Source organism: Strix aluco, chromosome 1, assembly GCF_031877795.1.
Source record: "Strix aluco isolate bStrAlu1 chromosome 1, bStrAlu1.hap1, whole genome shotgun sequence".
Taxonomy (NCBI): Eukaryota; Metazoa; Chordata; class Aves; order Strigiformes; family Strigidae; genus Strix; species Strix aluco.
In genome coordinates, this window is record NC_133931.1 from 65,238,675 (window position 1) to 65,254,690 (window position 16,016).

Sequence of the window (16,016 nt, forward strand, 5' to 3'; positions counted from 1 at the left end):
AGCCCCATGGAGCTGTTTTCCTTCAAGCCCGGGGAAGGTCTGGTCCCACACAGAAATTACCAGAGTTTGGAGAAGAGCAGAAAGCACTTCCACAGCATCAACACACAGGCAGCCTTCAGCACCAGGAAGACTGTCACCAAATTTTTGCCTCATATCATGGACACACATTCAAACACCAGCTGAGGCTTAAACGCTGAAGTTGGCTTCCCCCTTACGCTAGTAAAATGCACAGTAAATTCAATTCTAATAACTTATTATTGTGAAGAGGGCTGTGATAATTAACAGACATTTATTAGTGCTTCATTTGACAGCAGATATGCTTTGAAGAATTTTAATGACCCATTAATGGATCCATACAACCACATGTACACAGAGAAGATACAATCAAGTCCTGGGACTGATTCTTACTATGCATTTGTACACATCCCGGAACAGCAACAGATCATCATTGCTACCAGGTGCCACCGTATGACAACAGCTATAATTATACTGTCCTGATAAATCATAATCTTCTGTAAGCCTAAACCGCTGACTTTATGTCAGATAAAAGCAGATGCCTGACGTGTTCCCACACACCTTTACCTGATCATCATGTTGTGGTTTGATTTACAGGATGACTGTTAGTAAAAGGAACTGATCAAAACTACAGAAGCTTGGAAAAAGGAACTGCTGCACATCCTCATTTTATTTCCTTTATAATGCTTAAAACATTAAGTTATTACTTCTTTTTAAGAGACCAGAAACATCATACCCAGCACATTCTTTGTAAAAGTAATCAGAGTTAAGGTCGTAGCAGTAAAACTCACATCTAGAAAATGTGCTTTCAGGACAGATTCATGAGTATTCACAGAAAAGACAGGGGATGAACAACAAACTTCCCAAGTGCCTTTTTTTTAATGGCTGGTTTTGCTGACATGCATCTTTCACAAACCTAGCTAGTCCTAACAAATTCTACTCATTCACAGCAACTTCTGTTTTCTTTTTGAAGGAAGTTTGCTGCTAGTGCTAAAAATTAATCAGCCTTAGGTGGCTGTCAGCATCCTGCCTACCATACTCCCAGCCCTCTAGTGCCAACAGCCCAGTTTCTCAGCATAGCCTCAACCTTCTCACGGGCCCCTTGCAACACTCAGATCACTCCCGTTTTCATCCTGAACACAAACCTGCTCCGCTTCATATTCCTCCTCCAAAAACTCTCATGCTCAACATGCCACATCCACCCACTCATCCCAAGTCTCCGCCACCTTCAGGTTTTGAATGCTGACCTCAGCTCAAGTTCAGAAGTGCGCAGCAACCGGAAAACAGGGACTGCAGAGCAAAGCAGATCTGGAGGGCAAGAGGCAGGAAAAAGGTCTATGATAAACAGTGATTTGTGCAGTGGGAGACAAGTCTTAAGACCCTCAAGGTAACTACACAAAAGAAAAATTTCGTTACTTCGCACACATACAGACACATGTGCTTGGCAAACCTCCTCTTCTTCTGCTTAACATCTCCTCTCCATAACCACCACCACCATCATTATTTGCACTGTAATTCTTCCCAGGACCCCTGGTGATGGAGTAGGACCACACAATGCTAGGCACCAGACAAACACCAGATATCCTCATATTCTGCTCCTACACAGCTCTGCACACTCCCTGTCTCCTTCTCATGCTGCTGCAGGATGGCAGAGTCCGCCCAGCAGGCCAGTGCCATGGGAAAATAAAGCAAGTAAAATCTCAGTTAGACCATGTTAACTCATCCCAGACAGCAACATTCAGTGACTCTGTACAGGCATGACGAGTGGGAGCCCCAGCCACCACCTCAGCCTCACCATTCATGAAGAAAAGCATTACTAAGGGGCCACAATCCTTTTATTACCTTAACACAGATAACTCCGGATTCCTGACATGGTGATTTTCAATGAAACAAATAACAAGAACATCCACCCCTACAGAAACCCAGTGTCCCTACGTACAGGGGAAACTGGTTCTCCACCTTCAACAGTCTTCCTGGACATCCATGGCTCCTCCAAACTCCCATTTTCTTCCCCCTTATGTCTGTATGGTCTTATTACATCCTCCTTTCCTTTAAGGCTGTGTTCAGCTCCTCACACCCTGCATTTTCCTCTCCTCCAGCCTTTGCCACGGCTGCTGCTCGCACCAGCTCTTCACTGCCTCTGCGGAGCTGATGCCAGCCGTGAAACAGCTGAGAGATCTTTACAAGTCAGCCACCTCATCTTGGCAGAGCTCTGCTATTCCGCAAGGTGTAACCTTGGGGATGGAACTACACAAAGAGTAATTCTGTGTATCTGGTGTTCAATAAATGTTGCAGATAGGCTGTATGACTCCATGAGAAAACTCTGTGTTACACTAGCCAAAATCCACTAGACCCTAAGAGCGTGTAAGTAAAGTAGGGATGACTGTGTGAAGAGAGTTTTTATTGCTCCTCCACAAAAGTATTTTTCATATATTTTTCCACATTCACATATGCCTATACCTACACAGATATTTTCTTTTTAAAAGATTAATGAGAAAATTCAAACTGAAAGCTTCATTTTGCATAGTAGAATGAGAAACTGGGATTTCAGCCCTTCAAATACTGTTCTCTTCTCCAAAGTGTAAAATACGCTAAACAAAGCAGAATAAACTGGGTTTGTAAGAACAACAAAAATCTGTTTCATGTCTAGCATCTTCTTAGCTGTCAGACTCACACTTCTGATCATCTTGTCCTTGTTCTTAAATGTTGAAGAGAGTTTAGTTTAAGAGGGTGAGGGTGAGTGTGTCCTCCTCCAGGGAGACAACAGAGGTCAGAAGCTCTCTTGAGTGATGGGGTTTTTTTCCGACACAGGGGAAGTACCAACTCAGAGGGCAGTGCTTCCAACCCTACTGAGCCAGCAGGACTGCTAAAGGGTCTCTACATGCTGCAGAGTAACCTGTGCTGGTCTGCACCATGACCTGAAAGAGAGAGGACTCAAACCAAACTTCAGCCAAACTTCTTGATCCTGCCACTGCCCTGGCCTGCTCATCCTTCACCACATCCATTACGCTCTCTCTCCCATCTCCTATCCTCCAGGAGCACAAGTCTCACACACAGAAGGGCCATGTTAAGGGGATAACCATCTGTCTTCCTCTCCGGTTTAGTGATGCAAGCCTTGACCCCTGGACACCAGCCCCAGAGGTTGCAGTGGGTTTGGACAAGCTTTTTGCAAGGGGAGAACAGGACCTATGTTTTAGAAAGGTAAGGAATTAGCCTGAGTTCTTACATTTCAGGGACCCCATTTCCTTCCCTTTCCTCAGCCTGCCAGACTGGCCAGTCCCCAGTGGATTCCTCTTTACCTAATATCTTCCATTCCTCTTTCAAACCAGGTCAGCATTTCTCTTCTTAAACTTCTTCTTCTCCCCCTTATTTTCTATCAGAGCCAAGGAAGCGAAAACAGTTATGAGTCTCTCCACCCATCCTCTCCAGTGCTCCAAATCTAGCTAAAGTTGCAGGAATCTTCATCTGCCATTTCACTTGGCAAGTACTGAAAAGCCAATAAATGTCATTAGGTTATCTCAAGCTGTACACTAGGACAAGGTAGCAAAGACTGTGAAAGCCACAGCGTCTCCTGAGCTAGACAGCAGAAGATAAGAGTAATATCTAAAGGACTCCATCGTGGCTCTCATCTTTTTATGATGATTCAGAGGGGACGCTCTGGTATGCAATTCTATGCCTAGCTCAGAGACAAACGCATGACCTGCAATATACAGGTGGCAGTTAAAAGATTTTGTTATGCAGGGGTACATGCTAACAGTTTGGTTGCAGGTTAGAACAGGACACGCAGAAGTCATCAGGCTATTGCACAGACTGGGCATCGTATACATTATCATGATTAAAAAATGACCTGGGTTCTGCACTGAAACAGTAAGAGACATAACAGCAGACACTTCAGCAACAGGCATTTAAAATTTCGTGCTTAGTGACCTGCATGAATTTCAGATTACCTGCTTTCGCTCTGTTTTTCAGACTTTTAACAAGCCAAGCCACCCCTTTACAACACCCAGGCTCCTTAGACATCCACTTCAGAGCACCAAAATCTGGAAGAAAAAGCTACCTGCAGTCTAGAAGACACTTTTGAGCTCCAGATACCCTCCTTTTAAGTTGATGAAATTTTGAAGTGAAACATTAGCAATCCTCACTTTCTGCACTGCTTACTTTTGGGACACAAATACATGGCAACCTATAATCCCTAATCAACCTAGAAAATAAATGACTGATAAACCAATCTGCTCATAACCCCATTAACAGATTCTGGCTTCAGTATCAACAGGGTAATTTGCTGAGACTATTTTTAATCCTGACTGCTAAACCACTAATCCCACAATTTCCACATAGTATTCCCCACCACCACCACCACTTTACTCAAGGTTACCAACAATTTTGCAACTCATTAAAGAACAGATAAATAAATAACATTTGCAAATATACACCCTCCTGGCACTGCAGAACTGAGAGACTCCAATTACTCGGTTGATCCCGTTAAAGCCATTACTTTCTAATTGGAAGGAGTCATTCAGAAGCAAAGCTGTGTGTCTGGCATGTCACTTGACACCTGGTATGCACCGTTCATGATAAGATGAACTCTCCAATATGCCTGCCACAACAAGAAGAAGTGGGTTATTTCACCATACCACTGATAGTCACGGCGCTCTCTACTAAAATCTGTTCCAATTTAATGGGACTGGGGTTATCAACATAAATTGTTATGTTTTCTCAAACTGGCACTAAAACATTCTCTAAGTATCATTATTAAAGTCAATATAAATTATGCATTGAAGATCACAGCATTCATTACAGAGGTAAAATTTATCTGGGGGGAAAGAAAAAAAACCAGAGACAAACAGAGCAAATCTAATTAAAGTAAGTATAGATTTCATACAGCTTTTCTCAGCAGTGATGAAAACACTTCTCTAAAAATGGTCTTAAAATAAGCATTCACAGAGTCATTAAAAACAGTACCAAGGAAGTATTGTGTTCATCAACTAAAGGTACAGCTACACACAGGATGTTGCAAGGGCTGACGTGATAATACAAGGTAGTTTATCCAAGGATGTATCAACATGCTAGCACAACAATCTGGAAGACAGACCCTTGGTTTCATGTAAGCAGCTACACACAGGAGGAAAAGCTGTATTTAGTGTTGGAAGGGTGGTGTTTAATGCTCCTTTCAACTTCTATAAATTACAGTGTTAGCCATTCCTAATTGGTATACATTAGTATTCAAACACCACGTTGAAATTAGAAGCTTAGCAGTTTTTCAGTACGCTTATAGACACTTCACACAAACACGTGAATAACCTTGTGGAAATATTTTTGTATTCCAAGGTTAAAATAAATGACTTTAAGAGACAGATGGTGAGCAACTGGTACCTCACTGAGGAGTGCCACCGACTTTTGGAAGTTCTCACACGACGCACCGTATGGGGCTAAATCTTATTTACTGCGTGCCTTGGGACTTATGAGCAGAGCCCCGTCTCCTGAAACTCTGAAGATATGCACAGCTAGGATGGCATGGGGGGAAAGAAAGCCTAAAAATACAACTCCCAGGGGCTCCAAATCCAAAGGGAAAACCTTATATCCCTAATTGCATAGTTTAAGTCAAGCCTTAAGCTGCCTGATTCATGGTTTTATCATACTTGTGGCTGCCAATACTGATACCAGCTCACCAATACAGGTGCCTCAGAGTCTACTGCAAGGGAAGCCAGAATGCATTCATTACAATCGACAACTAAGCAACCTCTGTGCAAAGACTGGAGCGGGAGGTGGGGAGAAAGTCTTTCCAAGCACATCCTCAGCCATCAAAGGAGCAGCTCTAGTTTCAGCCAGCAGAGACCGTAACACCTCGCCCCGCGATCCTTTTACAATACACTGTGTCACTGGCTATTGTTCATAACTCTTCCCGCAAATCATTTCAACATTCAGAGACAGACTATTTCTTAAGGAAATTATTTCGGGGGGGGGGGGGGGGGGGGAGTAAACTGCTTACTCATGAACCTGGTATCATTATAACAATGAGGCAAAACAGCTAAAGACACAGTTACATTGCACAATCCTAAATGCATCATTTATTGTACTAGATTTCAGAAAAAGAACATTCTGAAACACTAAAATAAATCAGAGCATAAATGTGACTTGTTGTCAGCTCATACAATATGGGTTAAATGCTACCATATGGTGAGTGCACACATGTTACCCTTTTAAAAACAAAGAACATGGTTAATTTCTTTCCCAAATCTATTTTTAAATAAATGTGATTATTTTAAAACGAGTCTATAATTGTGACTAAAACACCTCAGTTTCCACCAGTCTCCCTCTCTCTTTACTGAGAACTAATGCCACTTCACTGCTCACCATCTTTTTAAAAAAGACAAGGAAAAATTACTATTAAGTCAGCTTTATCCCTGTAATAAGCCAAAATGAGCATTTCCATGCAGTGTAAAAATAGCGACAAGCCAACTCACCATTCTTCCTTTGATTTACCTGTCGGAAAAGCAAAGCATGCATGTTTGCAATATGTTAAAACTCACTGACATATGATCTGATTTTCAGCAAACATTCCCAACAGGACCCGCCCGATAGACAGAGCTCGCTCTCTGCACGCCCCCCCGTCATGTACTGAAACATACAGTTTCAGTACACTCCCAACCAAAAAGAAAAAAAAAAAAGAAAAAAAAGAAAAGAAAAAAAAAAGGACCAAAGCAAACATGTATGAAATACAGGCAGGGTAGCTGGAGCGGATGCTGTTGGTTTGAAAATTGTCTGTCTAGCCTCTGTGCTGAGTATTTGTTTTTATCATTATACTATAAATGAAACATGTCAGGAATCTAAAAATAGCTACAAATTGTAATTACATATGCTTTGTAGTTTCTGTTTTACTTTGAAAAGAAGATTAAAAGCTAGATTGTTTTAGAAACTGGCCTTAAAGATTTAGGGAGCCACAAAATTATTCTACTTTGCAATTTGGAGTACACTGCCGGAAAGCATTTCCTTTGGGACGTAAATATGACAGCCCCAACACAGAGAAGCAAGCTTCCAACACCATACAGCAAGATGGCAAGAAAGAAAAGGGAGAAGAGTAGACAAAGAAAAGAGTAATTTCTTAGGGATTCTAAGAGTGCCCTGATTAGGGATGTAATACTATAAGCTTTAATTAGGAGCTAAGTGCTGTGTGCTAAATTCATCCCCTCACACAGCCCGGTGAATTCAGAGTCACTTTACTAAAGTTACCGTGGGTTTACAACGACTGTACAACAGCAACGCCTTTGGCTTCTGTAACAGCCTGTAATGAAACGTGGATTTCGTTGAACAAGCGTTAAGCTATGCAATATCCTGCTGATACAAATTAAATTCTTTTCCATAAGCAATGACTTCAATGAAAAGCTGGCAAAAATGGATTTTAAGTAGTCATCAGAATGTAAGTGGCTTTGAATCCAGAGAAAAACCCTCTGTCCTTCTGCGACATAAGACTTAAAACAGTTTAGACCAGTGTCTTCAGTAACACGTGACTTTGTCACCGTGTAAACCACCACTGTCCCAGTGTCCCTGCAACAGGCACTATTTGCAATGTTAGCTCGCAGCTCGGGAGTGGTAAACAAACGAATTATCTTACAGCAGCCCAGTGCTACTGCTATAAAATACCTGCTAGAACTTATTAGGCAATAAATAGTTTGGCAGTAACTTAAGAGATGCAAGTATTGTCCATCCATGTGCTAATTTAATCTCAGAACATATGCTTAATGCCCTGAGTCCGTTTGCATAAGCCCTGTTGCCGTAATAGAGTTTCAGGAACGCAAGAAGAAACTGCTAACGTGAAGTGTGTAACAATGCTGATGGGCCTCCACAGATAACCAAGATGTAAACAACATAAAAAAATGAATAACCGACATTGAGTAATCATCTCATAAAAAAAACAGAGCTCATTGGCTTCAAATAGCAAAGCAGGTTCAGCAGATCAAGAGACCGAACATTTGCTGACTAACAGTTAGGTAATGAAAGTAAACATTTGCAATGAAGTCATCATTCTAATGAAAGCCATGGCAATGTTAACTACCTGGACCATAATCCACTAGTATGTTTTAATGCGGGCTCGCTAACACAATATTTACTAGAATCGCTCCTGCTTGAAAAAGAAATGAAGTCTCATTTACTTTTAACACAGAAGTGACAATCAAGAAATACTGCTATTTGTTAGGTCTTTCTAACTCCCCAACACTGTCCCGATGACGCCCAGAGAGTTACTGTACAGTTACAGTAGGTAACTGAAAAACAGAATTTTGTCTTCAGTGACTGAGTCGGGACAGCTTTATCCTAGCACTGAAGCGTATAAACATTTGCAGCATGTAAGATGTCTGCTTTGGAAAAGCAATGTTGCTCCAAGGTTCAAATATTTATATTGCAGATATGTAATCAAATAAACGTGACTCCTTTTTTTTTTCCTCTTTTTGCCATGCAGTGATTAATTATCTGGATTAAGTTTATGGCTACAGGGGAAAAAAAAAAAAAAAAGAAAAAAAAAATCACCGTAGTAAGTTTTAGCTGATTAATTGCCAATATTGTTAAGGCTTTCAGACTCACAAAAAGAAACTGTAATTCCACCCGGAGACACCTTTATGCAACTCCCAGTAGTCAATGGGAGTGGCAAGCATGCTTAGTAGGGGACAGCACTGGGCTCACAAGCAACAAGTCAATTTATGGAATGGCTGTACAGGCTCTTACCCAATTGAGGAACATCACACAGCTATGAAAAACAGTAGTAGTCCATTTTCCTTTTCTGCACATACATCTAACACCCATACAGGCTTAAAAGGTATGTATCTACAAATTCATACTTGTGTCTCAAAAACTTCAACAGGCACATTTTACTTGTAAAATTTGCAAGCTTGGACAAGTTGCTTCCTGCAAAATGCAATCACTTTGTATTTCAGCTTTCTATTCTGATGACTTTAAGAAACAATATAGTCAAAACCAGCTTTACAGTTTGAGTACACATATCCAGACTTCATCACTAGTCTCACAAAATCTTATGCACTGGCTCATTCTGCATACTGTATGTAATCCCAGAGAAGTCCTGGAAGTACCTGGCATGAATTTAAGTCTTCACAGAAGTGAGGCCTTTCAAAGTTGACAGGTTTTGGATCATACTTAAATATAGATGTCCCTCCATCAGATGGGAGGGACCTCAGCATAAAACTCACCAGTTAAGATCACAGGTAAGTATAGATAACTGTTGAAGTCACCTGCACATAAAGACCTTAAAAAAAATACAAATAAATAGACCGCCCAAAGTTTGCAAGAGTTGGTGACTTCATCATTTGTCCGATGATACTCTTCCAGGCTGCCCCCCCTGTGTAGTAGTACCAACTACACAAGCACCCACAGCAAGGTGCATTTTAAAGGCTACTCATTTTTCACTCAATTGAAGCCGATCTGTAAAGTGTTAGGACATAAACATCTACCTTTGCTAAAATGAGGGATGGCTGCACTTTCACGCAGTTCAAGAGACAGAGATTCAGAACGATGGCACAATCGTTTTCACCCCTTCAGTTGAGTGCTTCTGTACTGATAATTGCTATTATTAAATCTTGCTGACAGCACGATATTATGACCAACGATAAAAACATACGATGAACCTAATTCTTAAAGCAAAGACATCAGTCACTGTCACAGAAAAACTTTAATCCACGGAAGTTGAATGTCACTGCAGTTGCTCCATTCCAGTCAGCTATACTGTTACTGAGGTCACTTGCAAATAACGATAGGTAGTGTTCACGCTAGTGATGTAAACTTTTCTTTTCTATGATACACAGAGAAGCAGTCGTTCACAGTCATGGAGGGACTGTATGCAGCTCGTGATGTCACATACAGGACATACAGTCACATACAGGAATTTAGAAGGTCGTGCTGAGCTTAGATAGGAACCGTGCTAACCAATCCCACTCCTCTCTTTAAACGTGTTTTGGATCATTCTGTAAGACAATGTTATTCTCAATGATGTTTTTCTTTTTTTCTTTTGTAAGCATTATCTCTGCATATTAAATTAACAGTTTAGAGGGGGGTTATAATGCCCTATTGTTCACAAGTACCACATACTTATCACTAACTAGATGTCACTTCAACATCACTCAGTTTTATAGGAACCTAAAGGCTTGAAAACAAATCCCCAGGCAAGAATTTTTAGAGATATCTAAAGAATGTTTTACACCAGAAGCTAGTAAAGGTGCACGCCATGTCAGTAACACAAAGCTCCACACAAATCACTTCATTGTACAGAGCTCATTCAAGATGGCTATGGCAGCTACTCTTGTGAAACTAAAGATGTCTCCTGGAATAACTGCACCATAATGCTAATTACACCACAGGTGCTCCTACACAACTTCATCTTACAGTTTGAGCAGGGGAAAAGCTCCAAAAACCACTACAGCCCACCCCTCCTCACCGCCTGGTGGGACAAGACAGGGTGCACAGAGCAGCACAAGACCAGGCTGGCCAGCCGTGGGTTTGCTGTGGCAGAGCTGAAGGACACGCTGGCGGAAAACAAAGCGGCAGCGCTCACAGAGAGACGACTCGTCCCAGCCAGCCACCGCAGACAAAACTACAGGAGCAAAACTCCCAAAATAATCGCTGCCTCGAGGAAACCTTTGCCCCCATCACCACCACCCCTCCCCGGCGCTGCTCCCCCCCCCCCCCCCCCCCCCCAAACACCCACCACCTCTTGCAATACAGTTATTTTTGGACTGCTAGCAGCAGCCAGCTTGGGGGGCAAGGGCAGGGTGCTTTCCGGGAGGAGCAGGGATGCCGCTACCGCCCGCACCCGTCCGTGGGGCACAGCCCCAGCGCCGCACATGCATGAGTACACACATGCACCTGCCCCAGTGCAGCACCCTGCCGCCCCTGCACGCATGCACACACCCACACCCACACACACCCCTGCACCCACGCGACCCCCATCCTGGCATGCACAGGCATACCCGGCCCCCCATACCCGGCAGGACCTGCACGCACACACATCTGGCTCATGAGTAACATACTCGGTCCCTGGCCCTGCTCGTGCACACACACACACCCCCACACCCCGCGTCCCTCTTGCAACAACTTCCCCCAGCCCCACGTGCACCTGGCATGCCCCCCAGCATGTACATACACACAGACACCCCCCTGACCCCATCCACACACCCCCCCGTGGGGCTGAGGGTGAGATAAAGGGGAAGCAGCTGCAGGTCACTGCCCTCCCTCAGGGTCAGCATCCTTCTGCTTCATCCCCTCCAGGACACGCGGGGTCTTAATGAACCGTGGGAAACCAATGGTCAAAAATCAAAACACGAACACCCCGCAAAATAAAACTCTCAGCTATCAACCCACCCACACACCATGCACGGGGAAGGGGTCACAAAGGAAATCTGACAGAAGATCTTGAGAAACAGACTCCCCCCAAATCACCCCATGTTATGTCATTCAGCTTCTGCTTAAAATTATGCATCTCTTTTTTTTTTTTTTGGGGGGGGGGGGGGGGGGGGGAGACAACCAAATACACGGTTGCCAAGTCAAGTTAATGAAAAACCCTTTGGCTGTTAACTCATTTAGTGCAGCAAGCATGAAATAAAGTCCGTGGCACGGGGCCAAAGCGCAGCAGCCCTTTGCCGGGCAGGCTTCTCGGACCTCTCTCCGACCGCCGAGGCGCCAGACCAGAGCAGAGCAGCCCACAATTTTGAAGAGCTACGATCTTCCTCTAGAAATCGGTGAATCCGCCTCAAAAACAAACAAAAAAACAAACAAAAAAAAAACAAAAACAAAAAAAATCAATGGCACCGCCTAGCCCGAGGAGATTCTTCCTAAGGGCACTTTTGCATTCACTCCCAACACCCCCCCCCCCCCAAAAAAAAAAGCCTAACCCCATCCGACCCCACTGCGAGGGGATATAAATGACGAGGCTGGGCGGGGAATGCGCCCAGCGCCGGGGCAGGCTGAGGGCAGCGGCCCGGCCCGGCGGCTCCTCGTCCCACCTCGCCGCGCCCCGACACCCCGGGGCCGAGGCGAGCGGGGCCGGGCGGTGGCGGGGGGCGGGCCCGCGGGTTGGGGCCGCCCCGGCGGGGCGGGGACCGAGTCCGTCAGTCCGTCCGTCCCCGACACACCCCCCCACCCCCCCGCCCGCGGCAGCACCCCCCGCGCCCCTCCCAGCCGAGGAAACTTCTCCGCTGGCAGGGAAAGAGTCCCGGTCCCCGGCCGGGGAGACGGTGCCGGGGGGGGGCGGGGAGAGCCTGGCGATGGGGAGAGGTTGAGGGGGAGGAGGAGGAGGAGGAGGAGGAGGAGGAGGAGGAGGAGGCGGCGAGAGTTGCGCCTCTCCCCAGAAAGGGACTTTGACCTCGCACCGCTCTCCGGCGGACCCCGAATTATATATTTTTGTCACAGGTCGGATCCTCGCGCACGTCGGCACAGCGTCTAATTTATGAACTCATCAGCCTAATTTCATTATTTAATCATGCGCCCAGCAATCGTGTTTCCTTAAGAAAGGACTGACCTATTTTTGGCTGGAGATAAACGATCATGTTAACAGATGTTAATCTTGTAATCTGTTTTTCCTGTAAGCACTTCGCATACCCGCGTTTCAGACATTAAAAAAAAAATAATAAAAAAATCTTTCCCGAACGACTTGACGTCACGATTCAGTTCTTATTAAAAAAAAAAAAAAAAAAAAGGAAAAAAATCTCGCAATGGTTTCAAAGACATTAAATCTTTTTCACTTTATAAATGCTGATTTGTTCTGCCTCAACTCCCACAGGCTTTTATTTGCATTTCAAATTCCACAGGTTACACCAGTCGCCTTTTCAGAAAATGTAAACCAACAATAAGGCAGCAAATGTGGGGTGGGGGGGGAGGGGAACCCTGCATCTGGATTAAATAAAGACCAGAATTAATGTTCAGAAAGTAGTCCGAGCAAAATTACATTTGCACGTCCAGTGCCCGAGCGCCTCCGTATCTATAGGGGTAACGTAAAGAATAAACTGTGGGCACACACAATGCGCATTCCCCAGAAGATCCCCGTCTGCTGCCGGGAGCTTATTAACGCTCCTAATAAATGGTGCTGACTCCAAACCGACACTTTTCGGCTTAAAACACAGGGTTTGTCTCCAGCAGTTAATTGCAGAGGTTAGCTGGTTTGAGGGGAAAAACAACGGCCGGCTGTCATGCTCCACACGCCTCCCCACACGTACTGCCTATTTTAACACCCCACCTTGTTCCCTTATACCAAAGTTTACCCATCCAAACTTTCCTCAACTTGCCCAAGTACTTAATTCGCATTAGGATCGCGACTAGGCGCTATGCTAATTATCACCGAAGATAGTAGCGGGGGGAAGGAGGGAGGGACGAGGAGGAGGAAAGCTTTTATAGCACAAAATGTCTGGAACTGCATTATTTCTATTCTTCTTTTCTCTCTCTCCTTCCCCCCCGCTCCATCCCCCCCCCTTTTTTTTAACATATACGTTAAACTCCCTGCCTCTCTCCCCACCCCACCCGCATCAACTGGGCTATTTTCCTCTTCTGGAAATAATCGCTACGGAGACATTGTCCTTCTCGCCCTTCTCGCTGTCTATACGTGAATAATTGTTTTCTCTGCCCGCCCACCCCCAACTTCCTTTGATAAACTGTGTACTTCTGTAACGGGGATCACGCAGCTATCGACTCCCAGCGGAGCGGAGTAGCTAAAAAACAAGGGGACACACACACACACACACAACCACACACCGGGCATTTCACGCACACGCTAAATCAACACTACCAGGCGAGGGGGGGGGGGGGAAAGCCACGCTTAATAATTTAAGTGGCTACTCGGGGCTCGAAGACCCATCACCCACCTTCATTAGCCGAAGCATTTTACTTTAAAGTGAGGCAAATTGTTCTTTGTTTCTTAATGGATTAATATCGCAGTCCGCCCCCCCGCTCCCCGCCGCCCCTGACGGAGCGTACAAAGCCAAAATGCTCCCACAGCCCGCAAGCCCCCCCCCGGCACCACCACTGCAGTAAAACCGACCTCCTCCTCCTCACCGAACAGCGCAAAGTTACCATTTTGGAGCCGCTCGGATGACCGGAGGGGGAGGACGACACGGACACACGAACGACACCGTCCCCGTTCCCGGGGAAAGGGGCGGGGGGGGGGGGGGGGGGAGCGCGAAGTTTTTTTTTTTCCCAGAGGCGCAGCCCGAAGACCCCCTCCCGCCCGGCCGCCCGCCCCCCAGGCCGTGCCGGGCCGGGCCGGGCCGGGCCATCCCCCCCGCTCCGCCGCCCCTCACCTCACCTCCTCCTCCGCTGCCGGCGGCGGCCCGGTGTGGGGCAGGGCCCGGTGTGGGGAAGGGCGCGCCGAGCCACCCGCCGCCCTGAAGGTGAAACCACGCGCCGCGTGCGAGCGGCCGCCAGCTGCACATGATCCGCCGCGCGGCTCCACTGGCGCGGGCGGGGGCGGCCCGACGGCCCCCGCCGCGCCCCGCGCCCGCGCGCCGCCCCCGCCCGCCCGCCGCGCCCGCGCGCCGCGCCCGCGCCCGCCGCGCCCCGCCCGCCCCGCCGCCACCGCCGCCACCGCCGCCGCCGCGCGTCCCCCGGCGGCCGCAATGGTCTGGCCGGTGCGGAGCGCACACACGCCCGGTGGACTATTGTCTGCGCGGCGCAAAGTTGGGGCGCGGGGTGCCGCCGCCCCGGGGCCCCGCCGCCGGCCGGGCGCTGCGGGAGACGGGGCGGGGGGGGGGCGGTGGGGGTTGCGCCGCCGAGTCGCGGTTGTGCCCGCCGGCCCGGTTCCCACGTACCTCCGCTGCGAAAGGTGCGGGATGGAGTTGCCCCAGATGCATTTCTATTAGAAACTTTTTTTCTTTTTTTTTTTTTTGGGGGGGGGGCGAATTCCACTGGTAAAATATTTATGGATCTATTGAAATGCGCAGAAACAACAACATTAAAGTCCTCAATCAAGATCAAAGAGGAATACTGTTCAACAGCCACGCTGGGGAAGTTGAAAGACCTCCGAACAAATCAATCTGCCATATGGCTTTAAAAAAAAAAAAAAAAAAAAAAACAACAACCAACAAAAAAGCACCACCACTCCTATGTCTGAAAAGTTCAATTCTTGTTTTCCTGCGTGTTTGCGAAGCTCACTTTAATCACGCCAAATATGTGTGCCATAGGCGAGGGGAGTATGTTTAGTCTATGGCTGGGAAGCCTAATTTAATCTGCTAAAGCTTGGTACTAGACATCAAGGGTGTGGAGGCTTTTTTTTTTTTCTCTCTTTCTTTCTTTGTCTCGTAATGTGCGATGACGTAGAATTGACACGGAGGACTTTTGACGGAGGGCCGGTGTTATCTCGACGCCCCGGAGCGCCCTGGGCCGCCGCCCCGGGCCGGCAGAACCCCCCGCCGGGCACCCCGGTTCCGAGCCCCCCCGCCGGGGCTGCCCCCCCCCGGCCCGGCCCGGGCGCACCGGCCCCGCGCCCTCCTCCCTCCAGCCCCGTCTTGCACTTGGGACGCAAAATGCTCCGGCACCGCCGGCAAGGAGAAGGAAACAACATCGGGGCGGGAGGGGGGGGAAGCTTTAAATCCTGTCCTTCCCAGTGCTCCTGACCAGAACCTCGGAATAAAGGAAAGGGGCGGGAGGGGGTGGGGGGGGCAGCGGGCGAGAGGGAAAGTTGGTAATGAAGGATACACGAATCATAAAATGTAAGCTATGTGTGATTAATGATCTGCACTAATTTGAATAGCAGGCGTGTTAAAGGTCATTGACAATTGTTGCTGCTTTCAGCATGAATGCCTGAGTGGGATGTATTTGGGACAATCAAATTTAATTCTAATTCACGGAAAAAAAAAAAATTATCGGACGTGCGTAGCAGCTGGTCAAAATATAGAGAGGACCCGCTTTAAAAAATGCGCTTTGCCTGTCCTTCAAAGGCAGCCTCATTACACTAAGGTAGTGTTTTTTAAATGCCTCCCTAGTAAATAATGTATCTGGAATGTCTGGATTTTGTT

At 46.7% G+C, this 16,016-nt stretch overlaps 1 protein-coding gene across 4 annotated transcripts in view; it reads right to left on the bottom strand.

Annotated features, from left to right (window-relative positions):
- Positions 1 to 14,462, bottom strand: part of ZNF516 (zinc finger protein 516) — a 118,831-nt gene extending 104,369 nt beyond the window's left edge. For all 4 annotated transcript variants that reach the window (XM_074823201.1, XM_074823165.1, XM_074823192.1 and 1 more), the window contains exon 1: positions 14,309 to 14,462. The gene's annotated coding sequence lies outside the window, so the exon portion shown is untranslated. The remainder of the gene's footprint in view (positions 1 to 14,308) is intronic.
- Positions 14,463 to 16,016: the final 1,554 nt, after the last annotated feature.